This window comes from Mirounga leonina, unplaced genomic scaffold (genome assembly GCF_011800145.1).
Source record: "Mirounga leonina isolate KUSES-001 unplaced genomic scaffold, KU_Mleo_1.0 Mir_165, whole genome shotgun sequence".
In the NCBI taxonomy this organism is placed as follows: domain Eukaryota; kingdom Metazoa; phylum Chordata; class Mammalia; order Carnivora; family Phocidae; genus Mirounga; species Mirounga leonina.
Genome location: NW_023270415.1, coordinates 81600642 through 81628078, shown reverse-complemented (window position 1 = coordinate 81628078; position 27437 = coordinate 81600642). Strand labels below are relative to the sequence as shown.

The 27437-nt window shown below is 62.8% G+C and overlaps 1 protein-coding gene across 1 annotated transcript in view; it reads left to right on the top strand.

The window, feature by feature from the left end:
• The window catches only part of ZC3H3 (zinc finger CCCH-type containing 3), a 91301-nt gene that overhangs the window by 4469 nt on the left and 59395 nt on the right, over positions 1-27437 (top strand). The gene's annotated exons all lie outside the window — the stretch shown is intronic.

The window sequence follows — 27437 nt, the reverse complement described above, 5'->3', positions numbered from 1 at the left end:
GCCCGGGGCTCCCCTACCCTAGGCCTCTGCCGCCTGTCCTCCTCTCCCTGTCGGTTGCTGCCTCTGCCTCCGGAACCCTGAGCTGGCCTGGGAGGAGTCCGCGTTGCGCACTTCCTGAGTCGCGAGTGTTTAGTGAGGGGTGAAGGGTAGTGGGGCGTCACGCGCCGTGGTCCCCCGCCCAGTGCGGTGATGGCAGCACACTGAGGGAACTGGCACACGCCGGTGGTCAGGGGTGGGGGGTCTCTGGCCGTCGGGGGCAGGGAAGGGGGAGGAGGTCACCTGTGACGCTGTGTCCTGGCGGGCCCGGGCTCCTCCGGGCGGACCGGGTCCCATGGTAGCCCTGTTTTCTCCCCGTTGAGCATCTGGTGGATGCGTGGCAATGGCTGTCCAGGCTGATGCACGTGGAGTCTGGAGGTGATGGGGTTTGGGCCCTGGGCAGTCGGACTTGGGACTTGTGCCCTAATGGCTATTTTGTGCCGGGCGTTTGGGGAGCCCACAGAGGGGCCAGCAGGGCTTTGCCCGGGAGGAGGCGGTGCCTGGCAGAGCCGAGCGCCTGCATGGGAGCTGGTGGCGGGAGAGCGGGGCATAGGGGCCACGAGAAGGTGTGAGAAGTGAGGCTGGAGGGTGCTGGCCACCCACCTGCCCTCTGGCTGCCACGGTGAGTGTGGACCTGGACGCAGGTGGACAGAGCAAAGGGAGCCCCACGGTGTCCCCTGGTGGCCACGGCGAGGGGGCTGGATTGAGGCTTGGGCTCCGGCTGCAGGACTGACTGGGAGCGGACAGAAGGCTGTGGATGGACCGATGGCCAGGCTGTCCCAGGCCTGACGGGGGAGGACAGGGAGGACGGGTTGCGAACGCCCCTCGCTTTGGGAGGCTGGCAGGGGGTGGCTGAGTCCCCAGGGAGGTTGGGGCAGCCCGGAGAGAGGTCAGGAAGTGGTGCCCAGGGGCCTCCGGGCCTTCGCGGGGATTCATGGCTCCGCTCAGCTCCTGTGTCACATGTTGTCTCGGTCGGCAGAGAGGTCTGGCTGAGTGGAGGAGAAGTGCTGATGGAGGTCTGTCCCCGCAGAAGAGCCATCACACGGGGACGGCAACTTGTGGGCAGTGACGGCGCTCAGGCTTGGCTGCGGCGGGGGGTGTGTCCACGGGCCCCTTTGCATCCTGCTCCAGGTGCTGGGGCTGCAGAAGGCACGAGGCTCTCCTGAGACCTGCAGCCTAGCCCACGGGGCACTGAGCCATTTCCATCGTGATTTGCCACAGGGAGAGTGGCTCAGGGCAAATGGAGACGGGATGGCCGGGCCAGGGGCCTCAAGATGGCGGTATTTCAGTGACTTGAGTTACAGGGTTGTGGTGTGAGGTGGTTTGGGGAAGGAGTGTCCCAGTCCGAGGCTGCTTGCCCTGGGACCAGAGCACTCTGGAGCGCCGGATTCCTGGGCTGCCGCTGAGTGTCAGGCCTCCTCGCTGGGCCGTGCTGGGCGTCAGGCCTCCTCGCTGGGCCTGGAAGCAAGTGCTCGTGGAGCAAGTGCCGAGCTAGGCATTGCGCGGGACAGGGTTACAGCAGATGGGGCCCTGCCAGGGGCTCCTTGTCCTAATGCTGGGGTGGCACTGAGGGGTTGGTGGGGCGTCCCAGGCGGGCACACTTTGACCTCTTCGGTCCATGCTCTTGGTGTTGCCGCCCTCCAGGAGTTGAGCAGAGTTGGTCTTGACTGTGGCCTGGCCGGGCCTGTCCTGTCCCTGCTCCCAGGGAACCTGGTTTGGGGGCAGACAGGCCTGAGCCAGACCATGGCCGTCCCCTTTAGCAGGCACCCCGAAGGAAAGAGCACCACTGGGTTGAGGAGCTCCTCCTGTCTTGTGTGCTGAGGGCCTGCAGCTGAGGAATCCTCTCCAGATGGGGCAAGAGGTGGACAACACCCGGGACCCTGCACACACAGCTGAGCTTTTGCAGCTGCTCCCAGCAGGAGGTCCCTGGCGCGGCCGGGGCTGGAGTGGGGGCTGCCCAAGGCCCGGCTTCCTACAGGGGCTGCTGGCTGGCTGAGGGGCCACTGCGGGGAGCAGGGCCCTGGCCACACGGGGGCTGGCCTCCTCCCATAGTGACGCAGGCCAGGCGTTCTAGGACACTCACTGGCCGCCAGCGGACAGCAGCCTGGAGGGTTGAGGGGCCAGCGGAGACGCTGGGTCTGCAGATTAAAGGGGGCCTGGAAGGTGGTGTGCATCCGCCCTGGAGCTGTGCCTGCAGGCTCGGCCCGCTTGCTTGTGTGCTGTGCTCACTGGGCCTGGGCTGGCTGGTTCTCTCGTTAGGCCTGGAGCAGTGCCAGGCACAGGCTGGGGTGTGGAGGCTGCCTCCTGCTGGTAGCGTGGGCGCAGTGCGGGCGCCAGTGCGGAGGGCTGACACGGTTCCTGCCTTCATACTTCTCTCTACTAGGAGGTGAGCGGGTCAGTTTGTGGTTATAAAAGGTTGTGATAACTTGGCACAGACTGCCCTGGGAGGACTGTGAAAGGTGGGGGAGAGTCCTGCTGGGGGAAGGGCTTACAGAAGGCTACCACTCACTCATCCACTTACCCATCCCCTCCATCCATCCATCCTCCATCCATCCATCCATCCGTCCATCTGTTCATCCAACCATCTGTCCATCCGTCTGTCTACCCTCCATCCACCGTTCATCATACATCTGTCCACCTGTTTATCCACGTATCCATTCCCCCATCTGTTCTGCCCTTGTCTGTCCTCCGTCCATCCCCCATCCATCCCCCATTCATTTGTTCTCTGTCCACCATTTGTCCCCCATCCGCCCCCCCATCCGTCCAGCAAGCAGGCATGGCGTAGCTCTGGTGCAGGGAAGTGTGCTGGTCCCGTGGGTACTGTGCAGGCTGGAGCCACATTGCAGTCGTCAAGACAGCTACCTGGGTACTTGTAAATAAGCTGAAAAGATACTCTCGGGTGGTAAACATGCTCAGAGGAAAAGGAAGTGGGGTCACAGAGAGCTGCGGGGAGGGCGGGCAGCTGTAGTCAGGCAGCTGGCGTCTCTGAGGAGGTGACCTCCAAACTGAGGCCTGCATGAGGACAAGGAGGGGTGAACGGTGCGCCTCTCTGCGGGTGACGGGCACAGGTGGGATGAGCTCTCCCATGTTGCAGGAGCAGAGAGAGTCCTGTGTGGCGGGCGTGGGGGGGGTACTGAAGCCAGAGGGAAGGCAGGACCCACATGATGGGAGGGTCCCGTAGGCCACAGTAAGGGGAAGGGGGTGGTTCTGGATACAGGAGAGGAGGCACCTGGGAGCTGCATGAATGTGCTCGGGATGTGGCTGTGTCAGGGGCCCAGGAGTGTCCAGCAGGCCTCGAGGGGGCAGTGAGCCAGGAGGAGCCTTCGGAAAGGTCTTGAATGCCGGGCCAAGGAGTGGGGTCCTCATTCTTAGAAATGGGCAAGGAGCTCGTGGAAGAGGCTTGTGCACAGGCCTGAAACGCTGGGCGGGCGGCTCCTGAGACTGGCAGAGGCGGCTTTGGTGGGGACAGGAGTGAGGACAAGCATTTCCCTGGGCTGAGGACTACTAAGGAGTCAGTGGGTGGCTCCCCCATGCACCTCCTTCTGCAAGGTCCACAGGCTTCCTTCTCCCTCCTTCTCCCTCCTTTCCCTGCTCCACCTTCCTGTCCCCAGGCCCCGGGCTAGAGCCCCCCGGGCAGGCCCCAGCCAGCTGTCGGCTGCCTCCCACACAAGTTTTCATTTGATGCTATGGACATTTGGGGTGCAGACCCTGGGCTCCGGGGCTCCAGGCCGGCTGGCAGTGCCTCCCTACAGGTGAACAGGCTGCATCGAAGCTTCTCTTCCCCGTTTCCCCCGACAGATCATTGGCCCAGGTCCAGACTTCCGTGGAAGCTGTGTAGGGGAGGGGCCTGACCCCTGGTGGGCTCCTGCCCGGTGGAGGGAGGCAGGGCGAGGGGCAGGTCCCTTCCCCAGCCCCGCCGGGCCGCCAGTGGCCAGCAGAGGGCGCACTCGCCCCTCTTATCCCTCAGTCCACCTTTTTCTGGTAATTGATTGCCTAATTTCCTCTTTATGTGAAAGAAAGCAGATATCAAGTAATTTGTGGCAATAACCTGCTAATGCTAGGCCAGTATCGAAACTCCCCTGTTCATTTCAAGTGGCAGATAAAACACTAATACATAATTATCCTTGCAAATTGGATTGTTTTAAATAACCAGAAGGCTGTGGCCAGGAGAGAGCGGCCCCATCTCCCTGGAGTTCCTGTTCCCGTGTAATTGCCGCGCTCAATCAATTTCCCTGGCATTAGAAATTCCATCACAATCAACATTAAGCTTTATTCATTGTGATGGCTAAGAGTCGGGCCATTTCTCCTCTTTTTCTTAACTGGCAAAATTAATCAGGGAAAAGATTTTAAACATTTACCCGCGCGAAAGAGGTCAGCTCTGCCGCTATATTGCTCAGCAGATAAGGGGGCTAATAAAAAGAAAATTGAATTACTAATGATCACCAGGAACAGAGTATATAAAACCTGGCAATCGCCGGTTCAGGAAAAGGGAGAATCAATTTTCTTGGGACAAGGTGGGCTCATTTTTTATTTTGGTGCATGTTATCAGCAATTTAATTTGAGAGAGCATAAACAGGAGGAAACAGTTAGGGAATAATGAGCCCGGAGGTGTAAAGTGCCGCAGGATATATGCTGTACACAATTTATTTGGCACAACAGATAATCGCTTTAATTGAATTCAGAACTGCATTGTTCAGCAGCAGCGTGGCCGTGGTGCCTGGCGCCTGGGGACTGCGCATTATGAAGATCTGGCCTGACCCCTCCTGCTTTCCCTCCTCGGCCTCTCCTCCCCAGCTCCCCAGCCCTCAGACCCTCCTGCCCGGTTCACCTAGAGTCCTACTTTGGCTGGGGGGTGGGGCAGGCGGCCCTTTGGGGACGCCGTGTGATCCCCCCACCCCTGTGCTCCCCGCCTCTGCCTCTAGCCTTCCTCCCTTCATTTTTCTCCCGGTGGTGAGTCTGTTGGCAGCTGGGGGGAGTCAAGAGATGATACCCGAGAAAGGGCCCCAGGGGAGCTTCGTTTGCTGAGGACTGGTGGGGTCTACCACATTTTGGCTGCTCAGAGACCCTGCTTGATCTGTCTTGGGGCGGACAGACACTGGAGAGAGCAGAGAGAAAAAGCCTTTTATAGACCTCAAAAATGGTTTCCGATTTACCAGCCACGTCATTGTGGCGATTAGTGATCCCAGCTTGTGGTGTTTACGGCGCACACGGCTCCCGTTGGCTCCACTGCAGGGCCTGGCTGTCCCGGGCCCGCTTGGCTTGTCTCCATCCACACTGGGCCCAGTGCCAGGACTCGGGCCACCCTGAGGCTTCTTGGATGCAGAGTGAGTACTTCCCGGTGCATGGGCACCCATACCCTAGGCTAGGGGGCTTCAGAGCGGCCACAGGTCATGGGATTCCTACCCGCCACTTGGAAGTGGTGGCCTTGGTGTGCTGAGAAGCTGTGGTTGGGTGGGCAGGTGTCACCTCCCAGAAGTCGCTTGGGTAGGAGGGCCCTTTTGGCTCACCTGCCTGGGACGGTGGTAGCCTGCCCTCCTCCCCCTCCCCTGCCTCATCTTGAGCCTGGGGCCTGGCCCAGGTGCCCGAGATGGCACAGATGAGTGGCTAGTGTGGTGGGTGAAGGTGTGGGTCTGGGAGGTCGCTCAGGGCTGCAGGGGCAGGACCGCGGGAAGAGCCCCGTTTTCACGGTGGCCTAGGGAAGACCTGAGGGTTGCTAAGGCTTTCAGTCGAGCCAGGCCTTGCACCGCCACTTCGCCTCTGGGTGAGAGCTTGGCACCCATCGCTCAGGCCGCCATATCGGCCATGTGGTCTGGAGAAGCTGCCATCCCCGCTGTGCAGATGAGAAGTGGAGTATCCACTCACCCTAGGTCACCGGCAGAAAAGGCAGCTGTGGTCTTGGCCCCTTGTCTGGGTCTCACCAGGCCTTCACCATGCAGCCCCCGGTGACAGTCCCCTGGTGGTGGTATAGAGCGGGAAGCACCTCTGGCTGGGATCCCCCAGTGTTGGGGGGGCCACCCTGCCACGCCAGCCAGAAGCGGGACACCTAAGGGGGACCCGGGTGGCTCAGTTGGTTAAGCGTCTCTTGATTTCGGCTCAGGTCACTATCTTGGGGTTGTGGGATCGAGCCCCACGTTGGGCTCTGCACTCAGCAGGGAGTCTGCTTGTCCTTCTCCCTCTGCTCCTCCCCTCAGTGCCTGCGTGTGCATACTCTTTCTTTTCTTTAAAGTAAATAAATAAATAAATAGAAATTTTTAAAAAAAATATTTTACTTATTTATTAGAGAGACAAAGAGCATGAGCAGGGGTGAGGGGCAGAGGGAGAGGGAGAAGCAGGCTTCCCGCGGAGCAGGGAGCCCAACGCGGGGCTCAATCCCAGGACCCCGGGATCATGACCTGAGCCGAAGGCAGATGCTTAACGACTGAGCCACCCAGGCGCCCCTACATAAAATATTTACCACAAAGAAGTGGGAGACCCATTCCCTGTGTCCCAGGTTTCTCCAAGGAAGTACTCAGGGAGTTTCTCCCCACGTGAGCTCCCCTTGGACCCCCCCGCCCCTCCCCCGTAGCCGGGCCCCTCACCAGGCCCCTTGGGTGGCTGTTGTACTCCCTCCTAGCCCCAAGGCAGGGCCACACGGTGCTTGTTCAGCAAGTGGATCTCTCCGTCTCCCCAGTCCCTGGGTGCAGAGTCTGTGGGCTGTCTTGCTCCTTGCCTACCCCCCTCCTGGCTCCTTAGGCAAGTGCTCCTGGCCCACTGTCCTGGGGCTTGAAGGGCCCACCTTGGGTTGTCCCCATGTTCCTGGAGAGGTCAGAGCAGCCCCTCTCAGACTCCTGGGCATCAAAGCCTGTCTGGATGTGCTCAGTTTGTGCAGGGACATTTGTGGGGTTCTTGCTGAGCACGCAGCAGTGCGGGGCTCAGGCTGCACCCACTGCTGTCTCTCCTCTAGCTGCCCCTCGAGCAGCTGCCAGGGGGCCTTTAATGCACTTGTCACTCGGCTCCCTCCTCTGAGGGCTCCAGGTGCCTGCAACAGCCAGCTCTCCCCGCCTGCTGGGCCCCACCCCCCCAACCAGGCCCGTCCCTCTGGCCAGAGTACCCAGGGCAGCACGAGAGCCCGCTGCTTGCTGCTCCGTAGGCCCGTGTGAGGTCTGTGCTGGCCTCAGGCTGCGGGCAGGTCAGTGGGCAGAGGGGGCAGAGCGGGGCCCAAGGCCGTGCCCGGGACCTGCGCAGGAAGGACGCATGTTCTTACCCCTGGTGCTCGTGGGGCGCCTCGCGAAGCCGGGAGCGGAGGGGTTGCCGGCTTTGAGTGGATGCACCCCCAGCCTGCACTGCAGGCAGGCTGCTGGGTGGCCCCCCGGGAGGCGGCCCGTCGTGGAGTGCAGGCCATCGGGTAGCACTTGGACCCTAGCGCACGGTGCCCGGGGAGCCCAGCAGCCTGGGGGTGGGAGTGTCACTGTCTGCCCGGGGCCACCTCTGGGGCGTGACACGGTGCTGGCCTCAGGACCTTCTTGTGGTGCTGGCTAGCTGGTCTCTACTGGCTTAGCCCAAGGCCACCGGTGGTAGCCTTGTGGGGGAGCGGGACACTTGCAAGGGACACGCGGGACGCCCCGCTCAGGCCCCACGTTGTGGGCAGGGGTGCGGGGCAGTTCTGGCTGCAGCCCCAGGAGGGCCCTGACTCCCGCCGCACAGCTGAGGGGACGATGGAGGCGGGCTTCCTGTGCCATCATGGCAGGGGAGGATGCCAGGGAGGGCCAGGGCTGGGTGACTTCCATGAGGCGCACCCCTTCCGGTCCCCCGGGTGCTGGGATCTTGCTGAGGGGCCCTCGCTTGCTTCCAGTTTCCACATCTGTGACGGGGCCGAGGGCCGTTTCCAGGGCCATGGTGCTGACCGCAGGAGACGGGTGGCCAGGGGCTTGGGACGGGCCTTGGTGGAAGCCGGCCAGGATGGCTGCCGGAGGTGTCTGCCGCGGAGGGCTCAGCTTTCCGTGGTTGCTCGCTGGTGTGCGCTTGGGGTGTTCAGTTTCACCAGGGCCAACGCGTCAAGAGCGGTTAAATCCGGAGTGCTACTTTCATAAGGGAAAGAGGAAGTGCGAAAGGCGGCCACAGCGATCCTTGGGCCTTGCATAAATTTTTTTTTAAATTTCTTTTTTTTTTTTTTAAAGATTTTATTTATTTATTTGCGAGAGAGAGAATGAGAGACAGAGAGCATGAGAGGGGGGAGGGTCAGAGGGAGAAGCAGGCTCCCTGCCGAGCAGGAAGCCCGATGCGGGACTCGATCCCGGGACTCCAGGATCATGACCTGAGCCGAAGGCAGTCGCTCAACCGACTGAGCCACCCAGGCGCCCGGGCCTTGCATAAATTATCAGGCACGTTGGAGGCCTCGATTTTAGTTTGTCGGGGCCGTGGTAGTGAATTACTCCACGAGGACTGGCAGGGGAGGGCACGTGCGTGCGTGTGTGTGGCGTTCGCGTGGCCCCCGGGCAGGAGCCTCTAGGGAAGTCGTGACCACCACCGAGCTGGGGACTCCCAAGTGGTACCCTAAAGTGAGGCCTGCCTGGCTGGAGAAGGGGGGTGATGATGGCCTCAGGATGACTTGTGTCCCTGGGCAACGGGAGCATCCCTTCGTGGGCCTGGGTCTCCCCAGACTGGGGACACTTGGGGTTGGGGTGCTCCTGTGTCTGATGGTCGGGGTGAGCTGAGGGTGCTGCACCCCAAGTCCAGTTTGAGGACCCCTCTCGGCCTGGCGGGCTCGCGGGTGCGTGCCTGTCGGTGGGCACTGGGGTGCAGGACGAAGGCTCAGCCCTCCCTCCCGGCCCCGGCACTCCTCTGCCGCCGCCCTTCGGGTGGTCTGTCCTCCCAGCTTTCCCGGGTCTCACCCCTCCCGCACTGTGTGTCCACTCGCATGCTGGGCTGAGGTCCTAGTGGGAAGGATGTGCTGGTTCCCGTCGGCGTCTCCTGCCTGGTGCTGGGCTCGCGTGGCAAGGGCAGGGGGTGGGGCAGGGCAGGGAAGGCTTTTGCGAGAACTGACAGCTCAGCCGGTGCCTCCTGCCCCTGCCCATGGGGCCCATTGTCTTCTGCCCCTCGCTCCCCTCTCTGTACCGTTTCTGCCCCCAGTAAGCGATGTCACTGGTGTCAGCGAGCCCTGAGCACTGCTCGGCGTGCAGCCCGGCACGGCCCAACGGCATGGAGGTGAAAAGGAGTGACAGCAGCCCAGATGTGACTCTTTGGGGACAGAGGGGACAGAGGGGGACTGGCCTGCCGGCAGGGAGCCAGAAACGGGGCACCTGCCTGGCCAGGGGGTGGGGAGGAACCTGGGGGCGCCACGAGGGGCACTCTGAGCAGAGAGCGCAGTGCGCGCCCAGGGCGGGTGGCAGGGCATGGCGGTGGCTTTCCTTCGCCTGGACCGGCCTAGAACGAAGGGACGCGGGGACGCCCTCAGGTGGCAGGAGGGCCTGCGGCTGCCTGCCGCTGCCGCCTCTCCCAGCCCCTGGGACAGCTGGCCACAAGGCCCTTAGTCCCTTTGGCTTTGTCAGCTGAGTGTTGGGTCTTCCCGCTCTACCTCTGCCGTCTGCTGCCAGGCTCCTTCTGCCTGGGTGGCCGTGCCCAGCGCAGACCAGAGCCATCCTGGGCGCTGGGCTCACAGGGAGGCTGCCGAGGGTCGGGAGAGCCAAGTTAGGTTTGTTGAGTGACCGCTGTCCGGGCTGAGCCCGGGGTGACCCAACTCCCAGAGGGAGAAAGTGAGGCTGGGGAGGCGCTGGGCCTTCCCCTCTGCGGGCAGCAGTCTGCACCTGACCGTGGGCCTGGGCCCCCTTCTGTGGCCTGCGGGCTGCACCTCCAGGACGTGCCAGCGCTCTGGGCTCCGTGCCAGCTGCAGAACAAGTGCTGAGCATCCCCACAAAGCGGGGCCAGGGCTGGAGGAAGCTCACGGCCCGGTGGGGTGGCGGGCACAGGGGCTGCTGCTGACCAGCGAAGCCCAGCCAGGTGAGGAGGTGGGCCGGGAAAGGGTGTGGGGGCACAGCCTGCCTCCCGCCCCCGCACCCAGCCCTGCACTTGTCCACAGGTCCTGCCCTGCGTCCTTGGCAAGAATCTGGTGCAGGCTGATGGCCAGGCTGTGCTGGCAGCCCAGTGCAGCGTCCAGGAGCAAAGTGGACACGCTCCTTGTGGGCGCAGACAGAGGAGGGCACTGAGGGGCCTGGGCGTCTGGTGCATCCGGTTCACTGCCGGTGGGCTCTCAGGCCCCTTTTGTCCTGGGCTTCCTGGGCCGGAGGCGGACTCCTGCCTCAAGGAGCGAGGGGTTATCCCAGCCCCGGGAGGGCTGGGGGTTGTGGACCCTGCCTGCTGTCTGTTGCTCCCTGTGGCATTTAGGGCAGGAGTCCAGGCACTGGGCTGGGGGTGTGTGACCCATCTGTCCCCGTGGCACCTCCCAGCCCAGACGTTTTCGGTAACAGAGGGGGAGCAAGAGTGTGACTTTGGAGCTCCCCGGGGCACTGCTGGAGGAGCACTGTCCCCCCGGGGCTGCTGAGACGCGGAGCAGCTTCAGGCTCTGGCTCAGGGGCGGTGTCCCAGGGAGTGGCGCTGGGAGCTGCCTGGGAGGAAGTGCTCCTGAGGCCTGAGCGTCAGGTGGAATTCTTTCCTGCCGAGGACGACTGGGTGCAGGAGGAGGACGCATGGAGGGACGCGGTGTCCCCAGGCTGGGCCTTCTGGTCCAGGCCTCTGGAGAGGGACAGGAGCTGAGGTTGGTGGGGGACAGCAGTCCTGGGGTCTGTCCCCTTCTGGGGGCTCTGCAGCCGGAGGGATGTGTCTTTGGTGCCTGGCCCCGGGGGAGGAGCAGGGCGAGGCCGCTGTGGCTCCTGAGGGACCTGCTCGGAGAGCCCCCTCCACTGCCTGCCTCAGCCTGGCCCTGTTGCCCACCCAGCCCGACACGCTGGACTCCCCTCGGGAGACTCCCGAGAGCCAGCAGCGTGGCCCTGAGTCAGGACTGAGCCGCCCTTCACGGTTCCTCTGCATGGCATGGGGCTCCGAGGGGCCGAGGTGGGCATCTCGCAAAGGAGGCCTGGAACCGCGTCTCTCCTTTGGGGTTTTCTGTAGCCTGGCTGTCCTCACTCCTTGTGCTTTAAAGGGGAAAGGTGCCATGTCGGGGGGCGGGAGTTCATTGTCTGGATCTGGCCCACGCCGTGTTCTCCCCTTGGCTTGTGAAGGATGGGGGAGTGGCCAGAGGCTGCAGAGTCCCCCCACCCCTCTGGCTCTCCTGGGCACTAGCGGGGGCTGGCGTGTATGCCCTTGGGGCCTTTGGACAGGGCCCCGAGGGGCAGCAAGTGGGGAGCAGAGGCTGGGGGCGGGGGCTGCTGTTCTGGGTCAGAGCCGCCCCCACAGACCGCAGAGGGCGTGCGTGCAAACGGAGGGTCCACAGGTGCTTGGATGAGTGGCCCTAGGTCTCTTCTGAAAAACAGGCGATTGGACGGTTATAAATTTGTCCTAAGCATAGCTGTATCCCGCAAGTTAATGATTCCCGTTTTCCTCCAGATTTTTTCCTACTTTTTCTTTGACCCATGGGTTTTTTAGAAGGGCATTTGGCTTCATTTCCAAACCTGTGAGGTTTGTGAAGGTGTTTGTGAAGGTGTTTGTGGTTACTGCTTTCTGGCTTCCCCCGCCTCGCGTGCAGTGTGTGATTTCAGTCCTTCTCAGTGTGCTGAGACTTGTGTTGTGTCCCAGCTTGTGGTCAGTTCTGGTCAAGCTCTGGCGTGCCCTTGGAGAGTTCGGAGTTCCCGCTGCTGGGCTGGGGCTCCGGAAGGCACGCGGCCCTCGCCCTGTGGCTCCCGGCTGCTGCGCACCCACTGACTGGGGCAGCAGGGGGGAGGTCTTGCCCCGACCCGGGTCACCAGGACAGGCGTGCTGGAGTCTTCCACCGTGCTTGTGGGCTCCCTCCTTTCTCTAGCTGTCAGTTCTGCTTCCGGTATTTTTAGGCCGCTTTATGGAGGGCGAACCGGTTCAGAATTGTTGTATCTCCCTGGTGGATGGAATCTTCTAAGGTTATGAAGTGTTCTTTCTTATTTCCGGTAACGCTTCTCGCCCCAAAGGCTGTTTCTCTGATGGAAGTGTAGCCGCATTGGTCTTGTTTCAGCAGGTCCTGTAAAACGTGCGTGCGCACTCGCCCTCGCCGTGCGCACTCGCGGTGGTTCTTTGTAGCCTACACAAGCACGTGTGTACTTTCAGCTTCTCCACGGCGTTTAGATATTTTTTGTACGCAGCAAATAGTTTTAATTGCAGTCTGAAATTGTCTTTCTAAAGAAAGATTTAGCGTGTTCACGCTTACTGTAATTACTAATGTATTTTGGTTTACATCTACTGACTTCCTACGGGCTTTTCCTTTGTTCCACTCTTCTGTGCTTTTCTCTCTCTCTTTTTTTTAAGTAGGCTCCACCCCCCGCTGTGGAGCCCAATGTGGGGCTTGAACTCAGACCCTGAGATGGAGGCGGGAGCTGAGATCAAGAGCCACCCAGGTGCCCCTCTGTTCTTTCTTCTTTTGGATTCTTTCATTCCATTTTTTCCTTAATTAACTTACTGTACGTTCTTTTATTCTTTTTTTTACTCCGGAGGTCACAGTGTGCATTTTTTACTTACTGTTACGGGTACCGAGAGATTGTGTGATCGCTTACCGGGTAGCATAAGCTGCTTGAGTACGTGAACTCCGCTTCCCCTCCCATTGTCTCTGCTAGACTTACCGTGATCTTAACTCTCCCTGTACTTTAGACTTCACGAGGCAGTTTATACACAGTCAGCATTTACCCAGAGTTAGCTATGTACTTTTTCTGCCTTTTGTCTTTGTTCCTTCTTCTGATTGAAGAACACCTCTTAGCATTTTCTTTAACGTTACGGGTCTGCTGAGGACCTTTGCTCTCCGCAGACGTTCGTCTGAACAGTCTGTGTTTTTGCCTTCATCTCTGGACGGCTTTCACCGTGTAAAGCCTTTGGGGCTGGCAGGCGTTCCCTCGCAGACGGCGGCCTGCTCCTCCGCTCTGGCTGGGTCGGGCCCTCCTCCCTGGTTTTCGGCAGCGGGCTGTGGTGTGCTTAGCACGCTCGTTGTTATCCTGCTTGGGGTTTGTGGTATTTCTTGAATCTGTGGCCTGATGCTTTTCATCAATTTGGGGAAATCCTCAGCCATCATACCTTCAGCACTGCTTTTGCTCCATTCTTTCTTGCTTTTTGGGGTCACAGCAACAATTCTGTTACACCTCTTCACCAAACACACTTCTGTGTGTTTCCTGTGCTCTTTTGTGTGTGTGTGTGTGTGTCTTTGTGTGCTTTTAAAGATTTTATTTATTTATTTGAGAGAGAGAGAGACACAGTGAGAGAGGGAACACAGCAGGAGGAGAGGGAGAGGGAGAAGCAGGCCTCCCACGGAGCAGGGAGCCCGACGCAGAGCCCCACGCGGGGCTCGATCCCAGGACCCTGGGACCATGACCTGAGCCGAAGGCAGACGCTTAACGACTGAGCCACCCAGGCGCCCCTCTTTTTTTAAGATGTTATTTGAGAGAGAGGTAGCGAGAGAGAGCATGAGGAGGAGGGAGGAGCAGACTCTCTGATGAGCTGGGATCGTGACCTGAGCTGAAGGCAGATCCTTAACCGCCTGAGCCGCTGCTATGCTCTTTTCTGTATCTGCCATAATGTTTTTCTCTCCGTGCTTAAATCTGGACAGTTTCTTCTAACTCATTTTCTAGGCTGCTAATTGTCCATTCAACTTTGTGTAATCTGCTATTAAATCCATCTGTTGAGGATTGTTTAGTTTCAGTTATTTGTAAATTCTAAAATTTTCATTTGTCTTTTTAAATAGTATCTAGGTCTCTGCCAAAATTTGCAATCTTGTCTTTAAGCCCTTGGACATACTAATCGTATTTAAAGTCGTTTTTTTTTTTTAAAGTAAACTCTGCGCCCAGTGTGGGGTTCAAATGCATGGCCCCAAGATCAAGAGCCATGCACTTCACCAACTGAGGCAGCCGGGAGCCCCAGTCTGGTTATTTGTATTGAGTGGTAGGATTGTGTGTGGAGTTACGGAGATCATTCAAGGATGGATGGTGTTATCTTCCCCCAGACAGGATGTGGGGCCCCGCAGGGAGGTAGACCTGCAGAGTTAAGGGCTGTGTGTGTCCCAGGAGGGAGCATGCCCGGGCAGGCTGCGTGCTGGTGGGCTGTGTCCTGCCTGGGGCAGGCTTGTGGGTCCCTCAGGAGGGCTGCTGGCCCCAGCTCTCCCTAGTGCTTACTCTGCCACCAGACAGAGCAGGGTCGGTGCAGGAGGGGGGTGTGGGTAGGGCATCTGGTGGCCCACTCTCCCATCTGCAGGACGGGTGCACTGGGGTGCCCTTCCCATGCCCAGTGTGTGATTGCGTGGGGAGGAAGGGTGGCTCTCATCCTCCTGGTGACCTGTGTGTGGGGACAGCAGTGGCTCACTCACCTGTGGCCTCTGAGAAGTCTCTGGAGGTAGTGTTGACCGGGCAGCCTGTGGGCCTCCTGGACGGTGGCCTTGTTCCCCCGGGGCTCTCCTGGCCCCGGCCCCAGGCCCCAGGCCCTGAGGGAGACCTCCAGGAGCCATGCCCGGTAAGGGGTTGCAGCTTGTGCAGCAGAGGTGGGCAGGCCTGGCATAAGGTGGAGGCATCGGAGGCTGGGTGAGGAGCTTGGGGGTGCACACTGCCCAGGGTGGGCATTGAGTGGCCGAGTGGGGTTGAGTGACAGCTGGGGTGGGGGTGCTTATGCAGGCAGGCCCCTTGGGGACAATCCAGGAGCATCTTGGACCTCGAAGAGCAGCCATGGGGCAATGGGCCCTGGTGCCCAGGACCTGCCTAAGGGAGTAGGGCAGGGCCTCTGGCTCTCACCCAGGACCTGAGCGGAGCGGACTGCATCCAGGGACATTCCTCTTGGCCTGGGAGGATGGGGCCCACCTGAGCATAGGGAGGGCTCTGTTGGAACAAGAGGGCCGGGAGGGTGGAGGGCTTCTCCCCTGGGGGGCATGGGGGCTAGGGTGGGTCTTAGGCTTTCTGAGCAGCTTGCCTGTGTTCTCCTAGCCGTGGTGGGCCTTAGCTGTTGGCACCTGGGGGAGGGCGTCGGGGACACGGGGCCCTTCACCTCTGTGCACCTGAGGCCCCGCTTCTCCTTGTGGGGTTGCTCTGGGACACAAAGGTGGGAAAGGCTGTTTGCCAGAAGCTGGTGGGTGGGCAGGCAGGTGGTGGTGGTGCTCTCCTTGGAGACCCCAGGGCTCTGTCCCTGCGGTCAGCCCCGCTGCCCGTGTCCTCACAGGACCATGTTGACACAGATGAAGCCCCCTCGAGATGGGCACCAAGGAGAGGTCCCCCTTACCCTCCAGGGTCTGAGCTGAAACCCTTCACTTCTGTCCTGCTGGGCTCCAGCGGGTGGCTCTGCCAGGGGAGGGATACTGCGGTTGTCATAGAAAGGGTGGGGTCATGTGTCCCCCTACAGAGGGCCGTGCCTCTTCGGCTGTCAGAGCTTCTAGACAGATGGTGTGATCCTGGAAACAGTGCCTGTGTCCATGGGGCCCCTGCTCTTTGTGGCCCTCCTGCTTTCTCATCCCCATTCTTGGGTCCTTGGGAGGTGATAGCAGCTTCCCTCAAGACCCGTTGACAACGACCTGTTTACCGGAAGGGCCCTTGCTCCTGGCTGCCTGCCAGCACCTTTTGGGTGGGGGGGGTGGCTGGCAGAGCATTTTGTAGGTGGAGCCAGGCTGGAAGGAGTTGGGCTGTGAGGGGCCCGAGATAGCGCTGCAGCTGGGCCTTCTCTGGAGCCTCCTGGGATCACGCGTGTGGCCTGGGGCTCTCCGTGCTCACACAGGTAGCTTTTCAATGACAAGATTTGGTGTGAGTGCATAGAATGGATGGAATTTGCAAAGGAAATCTATAGCCGCACACACCGACCGTAAGTCCTGCAGTCTCTCGTCAGTAAGTGTCCAGTTATTTGTTGGTTTGCCTGAGTGCCTCCCAGGCCTGGCAGGAAGGAGTCCTGGCCTTGGATAAGCCCCAGGGCCCTGTGCCCTTCTGGTGTCTCTGGCCCAGGGGTCCACAGGGGTCTGCATGATGCCAAGGTCTTGTCCCTGGAACACTTGTCCCCTCCCAGCTCTTTCAAGTTTGGGGGTGTGGTGGGGACCTAAGAGCTGTGTGGCCCCTTCTGCCTGCCCTGCCCATCTCTGGACCACCCAGTGCCCCGGGTGCCTCCTTCCAGAACTGCCCCCACCCCCACCCCCCCAGCGCTGCTGGGCTCCCCTCTGGGCCTGGCCGCTGTGGGCCCACCCCCACATCCCCGCACTTGCTGGCCCGTTTGTTGTCATTCTGCGGGGCTCTGCGCTTTCTAAATTAATTCTGGAGCTGTTGTGCTTCCTTTTCGCTGTGTCTTCTGAGCTGCACGGATCCGTGATGGGCTCTGGCAGCTCCTCTCCTAATTGCCCTTTCCGCATCAGCGGCGGAGCGAGGAAGTGGCGGGGCGCGTGCGGGGGCTCGGCGGGGCGCGGCAGCCTGGGGGAGCGCACTGTCCATGATGCCGGGTGCGTCTGCGGCCGGGCCACAGCAGGGCGGCCGTGGGAAGGGCTGTGGCCGTGGGACAGCAGAGCGCCCGCCTGAGCTGGGCAGGGGCGCCGGGCCCTTCCCCCGGCCCTGTGAGCTCCGAAAGCCAACATAAACCAGTGTGCGGACGGGCTCCGGGGGAGGTGTGAGCCTGTTGGGCCGAGACCTCTTGCAGAGTGAAGGGTGGCCCATTCCAGAGGTGCCTCCAGAGCAGCGCGCAGGGAAGCTGCATTGGTGTGCCCGCGTGCCTGCCGGCGCTGGGCCTGCTGGGCAGCGGTGGGAGATGCCAGGGTGACTGGTGGTGACCAGATTCCTGGTCCCCTGGCGAGCTGCTCTCCCCATGGCTGCTGTGGCACCCCGCCCCTGCCTGGCTCTCGGGAGCAGCGGCCAGGTCCTGGGTCACCTCTGGGCAGAGCACAAGCCCAAGGGAAGAGCACCCCCTTCCCCACTGCCAGGCCTGCCCCCCACGGGGACTAGGGTTCCTGCCTTGGGTGCCATCTGCCTGCACCGCTGCGGCCCTTGTCCCTAGAGACGCAGGAGCGGTGAACAAGAAGGGCTGGGCTGGGCAGCCGCTAAGTGACAGGCTCTCGCCAAGTTCACAGGGTGGTGAGTTTGCAGCGAGCCAAAGGAAGTGGGACTTCAGTCAGAGAGAGGCACCTGTGGGCCCCCCGAGGCGCCGTGTGCAGCGTATTTAAGGGGGATGGCGTGCGCGTGAGCGCTGGAGGCAGCTGCAGAGATTGGGGCTCTGCTGAGACCAAGCTCATTCAGTTTTCCTTCAGGTTTCCACGTTTTACTGATGTCCCTCCGCCCTCCCCAGCCCCACGGGAAGGCTGGCTGGGGAGCGGTGGGCAGGGCACATGGCTGTGCCCGAAGGCATGTCCCCTCCGGGCTGATCCCCTCCACAAGTGCCTCCAACTGGGACCCGAGGCCCCCGCTCAGAACTGCAGGGCCCGTGCGCACGGCGAGTGTGGTATGTGCCGCCTCCCTGCTGCCCTCCCCGCTCAGGCCCAAGACCTGGGCCGGCCCCTCCTCTCAGGTCAGCTGTTTGCCGCCGAAGCTGAGAGCCTGCTCCCACCTCGCGGGCCCTGTGTCTGCGTGGAGGCGGCCCTGTGCGTGCGTGGGGGGCAGCGTGGTGATGAACCTAGTGGCTGGGCAGCTGCTTCCTGTCTTGGGGCCAGGGGCAGGGGCAGCGCTGGGTCCTCGAGTATCGGGGAAATTAGATTGCAAGGTAGGAGGATGAGGGCAGGGAGTCTGAGGGAGGGGCCGTGGGAACTGCAGCCCCCAGGGGTCCCCACCCGCATGAGGCAGAAGACGCCCCAGATTCAGCTGGGCAGGGGCCTCACAGTGGCGTTTGCCCTGGACGTGCTGCCTCCCCATTTCCCCATCGCAGGGGGTGCCGTGTTGGCCAACAGGGCCTGGTGTGTCTGGGGGGACAGGGCTTACCTCGCGGTGTCTACTGAAGATGGAAAGACAGGCCTGGGGCTTTGGAAAACCCCAGCTCCCCAGCCCCAGGCCCCCACCTCAGAATCTGGGCAAGAATGAGTCAGGGAAGCTTGCTGTGTGTCCATGCGTCGCTCAGGTTGGGGGGCCTGGGGGAGCTGGGACAGGCCCTGAGCCCTAGCACCTCGCCGTGTGTCTGGGGGTGCCCTGCCGAAGCCCGGGGCAGGTCAGAAGGTTGTTCCTGTCGCCGCTGAGTCTGTGCCCTCGGAGCGGTCTGCCGTGTTGCAGGGGGGCCGGCCGGACTGCTGGGGCTTCCTGTGGCCCCCGGGACCTGCGCCGCCCCGGCTGGCGTGCCGGCACCGAGCGAGGCCGCCTGCGCCCTGCACCCTCCTTCAGCCGTCTGTCCTGCTTCCTTCTCTCGGTTCTGTGGACTTGTTGCTCATGGCTGCCTTGTCCGCAAACCGGCCTGCGGGTGGGCACCACCTGTTGAGAGTGCAGGAGCCCGGACCCTGTGAGGAGGCCGTGTGGACGCTTAGCGGGAGCGGCAGCCGTCGGGGGGCCGGCTTGGGGGCGGCACGCGGTGGGGCATCCGTCAGCCTATCCCTGCAGCTGCCCGTGACGGTCTGAGAGCGGCCCCCGTGCCCACGGCCCCTCCGCCCGCCTCCACCCGCCCGCCCTCCTCCCCTTCCCACCCACAGAGGGCTGAGGCCTGTGCCCTCAGGAGGAGCCTCCTGCAGCTGCCCCCCGCCCTTACGTTGGCGCCTGCCGGGCCTCTGCTGGGGAGCCGTCGCTGAGGCGGGCACTGCGCCGGCTGCGGGGCTTCCACCCTGTGCTGTGGCTGGAGGGCCCCGGGGAGAGAGGTGGGCCATCCTCGAGCACGACAGGGTGCCCCCCACCAGGCTGGTACCACCAGTGCTAGTCCGGCTAAGGCCAGCCTGGCAGCCTGGGTTTTGTGAGGGGGGCACGCGGTTTTCTGTGAGCGGCTGCTGTTTGTTCTAGAGGGGTTGTTTCCAGGGTCCCTGGCAGGCGCCTGTCTTCAGCCATGACTCAGGAAGCAGTGGGAGGGACCCTGAGAGAAGGCCCGGCTGGGGTGAGCCGGACATTGTGCCCTTGCAAGAGGCCTTGGGCTGTCCTGGGAGCTGGGACTGCAGGCCACCTGGCAGCTTCCCAGCTCCCGTGGCATCTGGCCAGGCCTTGCCCAGGTGAAGTCAGGCTGGAAGAAGGGCCCCCAGGCCTGGGTGGCTGGCCCTCGCAAAGCTGCAGTTCCCTGGGACGGCTGGAGCCCAGTGCCCGTCACATACATACCCATGGGGCTGTACGGCTCACCCTGCGGGCTGGGGGCTGCCGGGTCTGCTAGGGCGGCTTCCCCTCTGTGTGCTCCCACCCCTGTGGGAGAGGACAGGGGCTCAGCAGGGAGGAGGCAGGCTCCGTGCGTGCCCTTCCTACCCCATGGGCAGTGTGGCGCCAGTGGCCTCGTGGTGAGAATCGCTGTCCGCAGTCACGGGGAGGGCAGGGTGTGCTCTGCACCTCACCTGCCCCCTGCCCCCTGCACCCGGGACAGGGAACCGGCCCTTTCCCCATCAATCGTGGCTCGGAACGTGGGTCGTCTGTCCATCTCCTGGGAGTGGTGGGCACTTCCCGGCACTTTCCTGCCCACCCAGGAGTCCCCCAGCAGCAGATACCAGGGTGGGGTAGGTGGGCCTCCCTTTCGTGGGCCAGGCTCTGTCCCCTTGGCTGGACTGGCCCGGCTCGAGTGGCCTTGATGGTGTTGGTGAGAGTGGACATGGTCCCTCACCTCTCTCTGGGGGACTTGGGACCCCTCCACATTGGTCTCCAGAGCCTCTGGTCTCCTGGGGTTTCAGCCTAGCTGAGAAGGAAGTGAATGACCTTGTACCTGCCAGGCTGTCTCCCCTGACCTTCCTGGCCCTAGGTGGGCCAGGCCCCCAAGTGGAAGGGGGTGCGGAGACGACAGAGGACTGGCCATTCTGTGAGGGCAGAGAGCACACACTAGGCGGCCCAGCGTGGGGTTAGGTGTTTGCTGACGCCTGGTCCCGCCTTGGCAGGTAGGGCTGGGGCCTCAGGCCCCTGCACAGGGCACGTGAGCCCTAGCCGTGGCATAGGCAGGAGGCCTTGGGGTAGGACCTTGGCCTGCCCAGGGCCCCTCCTGCTGGCCTGGCTTCAAGCCCTGTCCCCTGGCAGGTGTAGGGAGCCAGGCTGAGCCTGGTCCTTGGGAAGGAGGTGCTGGGGTCAGCTCTGTGTTTACCTGCACGGGGCCCCAGCTCTGCGCTTGGTCCCACCTGGATCACAGGGAGGACAGGCTGCCGGCACTGGGTCCTGCCAGGCAAGGAGACCTGCAGTGGGCGGGAGGGAGAGCAGTAGGCATCAGGCAGGCGGGACTGCGGGGTCATTTGAGCCCTGTGTCAGGCACCGAGTGGGGCTGTCTTGAGAGGAGTTCCGGTACTTCCTGCGGTGCTGGCCCCAGAGCCCCTGTAACTCTTGGGTTGTGTGGGGGAGACCTTGTGCAGGCTGGGCCCTGGAAGGGACCCCACGGGTGCTCAGGGCCGGGCTCATAGGTGCTGCCGCTGCCTCTTCTGATGTGTGCCCTGGGGGTCCCTTCCTTCCTGGCAGGGGCTGAGGGGAGGCTCACCGGCTGTGGGAGGGGTGGGCCCGCTGTGCTCCCTGCCGTTTTCCTAGGGCATAGCGGGTCTTGCCAAAAATCTGTTGAATGAATGAACGAGCAAGTTCCTGCCAGAACTTTCTGAGGGACAGGACGATGTTGGCGCTTCCTGGGGATGGCCTTTCGTCAGAGGCCGGCCTGCATGAGGCCGGGGAGCCGGGGTCCGTGCCTCTGGGTAGCTCTCCCTGTGCTGAGTCTGCTCCTTCTCAGGCCTCTTCCCTGTCTTCAGTCGCTTTTAAAGCTTTGTATTTTCAGTGTTCTCTTCTGAAACCTTTTCTGGCCCTGGCCACTTGATCCCACGTGAGTAGTACATGGACCTCAGGCCACTTGAAAAGCAGGGGCTGTGGCGTGGGCTGGCCTGGCTCGGTCTCTGGCTGTGGACAACTGACCCCGAGTACCGTGGGCTGAAGCGAATCCGGAGTCAGCCTGGGGGCTGGTCCTTGTGCTCCAGGGGCCCCGTGGTGCTGGACCCGGAGGGCTGCACGTGGGCAGTAGCAGCAGGCTGGCTTCAGAAGGGTTGAGGGGTCCCCAGGGTCGCCGAGGTCAGGGCTGGGCTCTGAGCACAGGAGGGCACAGGCCCGCCCTGTGACCCGGGGCCACAGGGAGGAGGGGCGCGGGGTGGGTCCCCTGGTCATGAGCTCTGCCTCCGTGAGGCTGGAGCCAAGCCCCAGGACCCCGCATGCGGCATGGCCGGTTCCCGAGCTCTGTGCTTGCCCCCGCGTGTGCGGCCCGTGTGCGGCCTGGAGGAGCTGGTGCTGACGCACCCACATACTCCCACATGCTGCCCTGGGGTGCTGCGGTCCCGCCAGGGCCTGCTGGGCCAGAGGGGGTTCTGCCCTTGGTGCAGGGGCTAGGTTCCATGCGCTGGAGCTGGAGTGCTGCAGACGGGTTAAGGGTTCCCCAGTCCCAGGACGTCCTGGCCTAGCTGCTCTGACCAGGGTCAGCCGGGGCGCCTCGGGGAGCGGGCTGCCTTGGTCTGCTGGGGGAGGGCGTCACGGCGGACACCACTCCCCGGCATGCTTCCCAGCCGCGCTCCTTCTCTGTGAAGGGGGGTCCCGGGGTGGGGGAGGCGTCTTCCTGCTGCAGAGCCAGCGCCCTCCCTTGGAGTGCCTGGCCGGGACGTTTTCTCCCTGCCTGGATTCCCCTAGCTGCCTGCCACGCAGCCACCTTGACCTTCCCGGTGTGGGGGAGCGGTGCTTCCTGGCCTCCCAGGGATGGGCAGGGTTTCCCTGCGCCCTGAGCCCCGTGCAGGGGGCTGAGGGGTGGGTGGTGAGAAGCGCTCACTTTCCCCCTTCCTCTGTAGCACCGTGGTTAAAAGGGGAGGGATGACCCACCCCATAATCTATAGTGACTGTCACGGAGCAAACTACTCCCATTTCATACAGACGGGTCAGGTGTCGGCACGATCGATGGCTCGCGCACAGTAATTATAGGAACTAGCGGCTTGTGTTGCTTGAGTGAGTTTAAGAAGAGTAGGGTCTCAATCTTCCCTCTAATAGGGCCCTGACAGTCCATGGCGCCGCGTCTTGGGCTGACAGTGTCGTCATTAAACACCAGGTAGTGTGGGACAACAGCGAACACGGCCCGCTGGGGGACAGGCAGCTGACAGCAGTGGTTTGTCATCAGCGAGCTGCCCACGCTGCTCAGGCCGCGGTGCCGCCCGCTGCTCGGTGACGCACGGCCTGTCGGGCTGCCTCTGTGATTTGATCATCGGTAACTGCGTGTCAGCGGCCCAGCCCCGGCTCAGAGGGGACAGGGCTGCAGGGAGGCTGGTGGCAAGCACCTGCGGGCCGCGGGGTGCAGGTGGGCTGCTGTCCGTCAGACGCCCCTCTCCCAGGTTCTGGGGTCCTCCTGCCCGTCCGTCCTCCTGATGCCTCCCTGTCCGTGCTGGTTCTGGCTGGGACTTCTGCAGGCTGGTCTCCGAGCAGAGGGGCGGCAGAGCCTCCCGACGAGCCCTTGGGAGCGCTGACATCCAGTGGGCTCGGGGTGCAGAGTGGGAGCATCCTCAGTGCCTGGGAGGGTCTCCTTGTTCGCAGCCACGGCTGGGGACAAGGGCCGGCCCATCTCGGGGCAGCCGGGCTTTTCCAGCATTCGAAGGGCTGGGCACCATCAAACACAGGAAAAGTGGAGTGATTTATTAGGCTCATAAAAATTCATACTTTGTGATTCCAGTCATCCCACTACTGAAGCTTGTTAGAGCTCCGTCCCTGGCAGCTCCCGCCGTGCGAGCGCGGGGCGGGGCATCCGCTGCCTTCTGCCTGGGCTGCTGTCACGCCTCGTTTGGAGACATGGACGGGCCCCTGCAAGCACATGAATACCTGCTCACGGGGCGGGGGCTTTGCTATGTTCTGGCTCTCTGCTCACGGTGGGAGCACGAGGGCTGAGCCCTGTCCCCCGTGTGCTCCCTGCACCTGCGGGGCCTGGGCTGGGACCCTCCAGGGCCAGGTGGACCCCAGGCACCGCCAGGCGAACGGGGCACGTGTGTGAGAGGACAGGTGGGGGTCTGGAGGCACGTTTGGAGTGGTCTTCACGGGATGGAGGGACGTGGCCTCCCGGCAGCCGTTTGCCCGGCTGGGGTTCCTGCGAGTTGAGCCCCTGTTCTGTCCTTCCTGAGGGACACTGGGCAGAGGCCCCTTGGCTCCCCAGCCTGGGCTCCTTCCTGCATCTGTGCACTGAGGGTCCGACGTGCCCTGTCAGCTCTGCTGTGCGCTGGGCATTGTGTGCCCTGTGTGGAGGGCATGAGGGCACATAGGGCACTTCTGACAAGGAAGTGCCACCAGCGCTGGCCACCGCCAGCCCTGCCTGGGTACTGGGCGCTGCCCTGCCAACGGCAAAGGGGGCTGGAGGGCTGGGGCTTGGGGCGGGGGTGGGTGGGGAGAGGCTGAACGTCTTGTGGAAGCTCCTTCTGAGCAGGGTCCTTGGGAAGGAGGCAGCGTGGGGCCCGTCGCCTGCCAGCGCTCGCCTCCCGGCTGTGTGGCCCACCTGCAGGCAGCTGGCTTCACGCTTGGTGGGTGGGAAGTGGTGCTCATCAGTACTCATCTCCTACACCCCTCGCTGCGCCCTGAGGGGCCCAGCGCGACCTCGCCAGCTCCAGTGAAGGCGGCTGGGAGGCCACGCGGCAGGAGTGCGCGTGTCCCTGCTCGGCCCGTTAGAGAGCAGCTGGGAGCAGCCTTTGGCCATCCCGGCGAGGAGCCCGGGGCACTCTCTAAGCCGCTGTGTCTGAGGCAGCCGGGGGTGGGGGGGCAGCAGAGGTTCCCTGAGCACCCCAGCGTCCAGGAGAGGCGTCCGTTTGTGGGGGTGGGCGGTAGATACCACGGCTGAGCCTGGCTGCAGACGGGCGGGGGATGCTGAAGAGGTCAGGGACGGTGACCAGAGGACAGATGAAGGGAACCTCCCTGCTTCTTGTCTCATTACAGAGTAGTGTGCAGACAGGGCTTGGGGAGGCCGGTGCGGGGGTCCCGCTGGTGCTCAAGTCGTGGGCCGCCGGGCCTGCAGGTCCGGGAGGCTCAGACGCCACCTGGTAGGCCCTGGGCAGCACTTCAGAGGCTGCACGCGGGTGTAGTAAGGTGTAGGTGTGGACCCAGACGTCCTACTTCCTGCACCAAGTGCACTGAACCGTGTACTCATTTAGAAGGCGAAGATCATCGGACTAATGAGAGAAACGAAACCCAGCCGTACGCTGATTTTGAATACCAGGCCGCAGCAAGGTGGAAAGGAGCAGCTGAAAGAACCGCCCACAGGGAAGCCGCCTCAGGCAGTGGCCACTCCAGAGACAAAGAAGAAACCCTTCGGCTGGGAGGTCCAGGCCCCCAGGAAGAGGTTTCTGCACAGCTCTGCTCCTGGCCCTTCAGCGTGCGTGCCCTTGGCCGGGTTCCCTCGCCTTGAGCCCTGGGGGTGCCGTACAGCTCACCTCCGGGGCAGAGAGACGTATGGAGGGTGCTGCTGTCACCTGCCCAGCACCTGTCCGGGGGACCCCTGGACAAGGCTTGGACCCTCAGGGCTGGGAGGCCTTCCCTGTCTGCTGCGCACCCAGCTGAGAACTCTGGGGAGCTTCCCTTGGGGGTTGCTCTGTCGGCCTGGCCTCGTCAGCACACAGCTTCCTCGGGAGCTGGCCACAAGTCGGGCAGGGTGAGCCCAGGCCGGGTGGAGAGCCATGTGGTGAGCGCGGGCCGTGTTTTCTTTCTGGAAGGTTGGCTGCCCAGCAGGCTGTCCCTCTGACGCGAGCTAAGCATAGCTCCCGCCTCCCGCTCTTGTCACCAGAGCCTGCCCTGCTCTGTGGGCGCCACGTCGACCTTGTCTCGCAGCAGTGGTCTCCCTGAGTGGGACCCAACTGGGTGGGTTCTGCCCATGGCTGAGTACCCTGGTCTGCAGAAGAGCCCAGCGGGCTTCCTGGGGTCGAGCTGCCCATGCAGTTGCCTGGGGCCCTTTGCTGAATCTTTGCCTTGTGGTAGGGCTGGGGGACGGGGGGGGAGAGGGGCAGCCCAGCCCGGGGGCAGAGACGGCCAGGCTGTCAGTCAGGGTCCTGGCAGAACCTTGCTGCTCGCCCCAAGCCAGGGGCAGGTGGTGTGGGCTGTGCCCCCACCTCACCAGCGTCAGTAGAGACTGGGCTGTTGGTGTCCTTCCCCAGGATCCCCTTCTAGCTGCTAATCTCCCAGTAGCACGGAGACGGGGGGCCATCTGAGGCCCCCAGCCCTGTCTGGACACATTCATCCTGGCTAAGTGCAGAACTGAAGGGTCTGGGGTTGTGTGAGGGCCCTGGTGCGTCTGGGGGCGCTGGCAGCCAGGCCACGTGAGCGGGAAATGACAACACATGGTGCACACGCCCCGGTGCCAAGGGCAGAGTGGGCCGGGCTGGGTGGCATGCTGCAGAGAGTGGGGTGCAGAGTTGCTGAGGCCGCCCCCAGGCCAGCTCTCCCTTGGCAGCTCCTGAGAGACCAGGCAGAAACTGGCCTGAGCCTCAGTGGGCTGGGGAGTGGGAGGGCGATCCTGGGAACCCCCTGCCCGGCACCCAGGTACCAGAGCCTGCACCCCACAGGGCCTTTCTTCTGGTTGCTTCCTGCAATGGCATCCACAGAGCCTTTGCTCGTGGCCTCCGAGGAGTCTCAGGCCCTTTTCACCCCGAATTGCAGCTCTGGTGTCACCATCTCCAGGACCATGGGGGTAACCGAGGGGACAGCTCAGATGAGGTCCACTTCCAGAAATGCCCTGGTGGATGGGCAGTGTCTAGAGGGGCAGGCACACCTCACTGTTTACTCTGACAGCCCTTCAGCTGGGCCGGGCCTCGCTGTGACTAGAGGTGCTGCCCGGGCTGCCGCGCTTCCCAGGAGGTGCTCCAGGTCCTAACCCGCGGCCGAGAGGTGCAGGCAACTGTGCTCCTCCTGGCAGAGCCTCCCCGCCCCGGGGCAGACAGAACCTCCTGCCGGCTTTTGCTCTGGTTCTCGTGGTGGGCACAGCCGTCCTGCCAGGCTCGAGGCTCTGCAACCCCTCAGATGCACAGAGGGTTTCAGATGTGAGAACAGCACTCCCTGTTGAAGGCTTCTCAGAAATGTGTGCTTCCTCTTCTGTTGGTGTTTGTGCAGCTGTTTCCCAAGAGTGCAACCCCGCCATTGTTGGGAGGGGCTGCCCGACCGAGCCCCAGCCCCGCCGGGGTCCTGCCCAGTTGCTCTGGCACACGGGTTCGTGCCCATTGTGCGGCCTGCCTGTGGCCAGGGGAAAGTGGACACCGGGGCACCTCCTGCCGCCGAGAAGACCAGGGGCGTCTGGGCTGACCTGCACCTGCCTCTGCCCCATCCCCCGTCAAATAAGGGTGGGAAGGTAAGGGCCCCGGAGGGCGGGGTGATGCATCTTGAGCCAGGTGCCCGGAGCCTGCCTGGGCTCAGTCCCCCCACTGGCTCTCTGGAGACCCTTCCCCAGCTCAGGCTCTGTGGGCTCCTTGTTGCCCACCCACTGTCTGGACCCACCTGTCCTGCTTGGCCCCACCTGGCCCCCCGTCCATCCCTGTCACTGTCCCTGGGGTGGCACAGAGTCTGGGAGCAGGGTGAGGCCTTGGCCACAGGTATGAGCCTTTTGCCAACCTTGAGGCAATGCAGGGTGGGCCCAGACCCCATGCTAGCCAACTCCTCCCTGGGTTCCCAGTAGCCCCCCAGTCCACCTCCCCTCTTCTGCCAGAAGCCGGAGCACTGCCTGGAGCCTGTGGCCATGTTGTCCGCTCTCTTTGGACCCCGCTCAGGCCCCTCCTCCTCCTCCCAGGCCGGCGGTGTCACTGCTGGGGGTGCTTCCTATGGGTCCCGCCTGTGGTGTGCACCCCTTTGCACACTGATCACCATCCGGTGCAGTCACAGCTGTAAGCAGGCAGCTGATCTGAGAGTCTTGCTCTTGCTGGAGAACAGGATTATGGCCAGGGCCCGCCCCGAAGGCTGTGGGCACTGAGGGACAGTGCCCAAGGAAGAGACCTTGGGGGTGGGGGAAGGCTGTGGGTGTGCCCCACCCCGTTGGCTTTCAGCTTCCCGGGCACTCGCAGGGGCCTCCTGGCCTCTCTCCGGGGTGGACCAGCAGCCCCCCTGCCAGGTGCCGTCTCGCATCTTTGCCAAGGAGGGGCCTGGGCTGGTTCCCGGGGCTCGACACCCTGCCTGCTCTGTCCCCTCTCGTCTGCCTTATGCCAGAACTCCCTGTCCCTCTCCCAGGGTTGAGGACACCAGGGCCAGATCCTGGGCTGGGCCAAAGTTGCA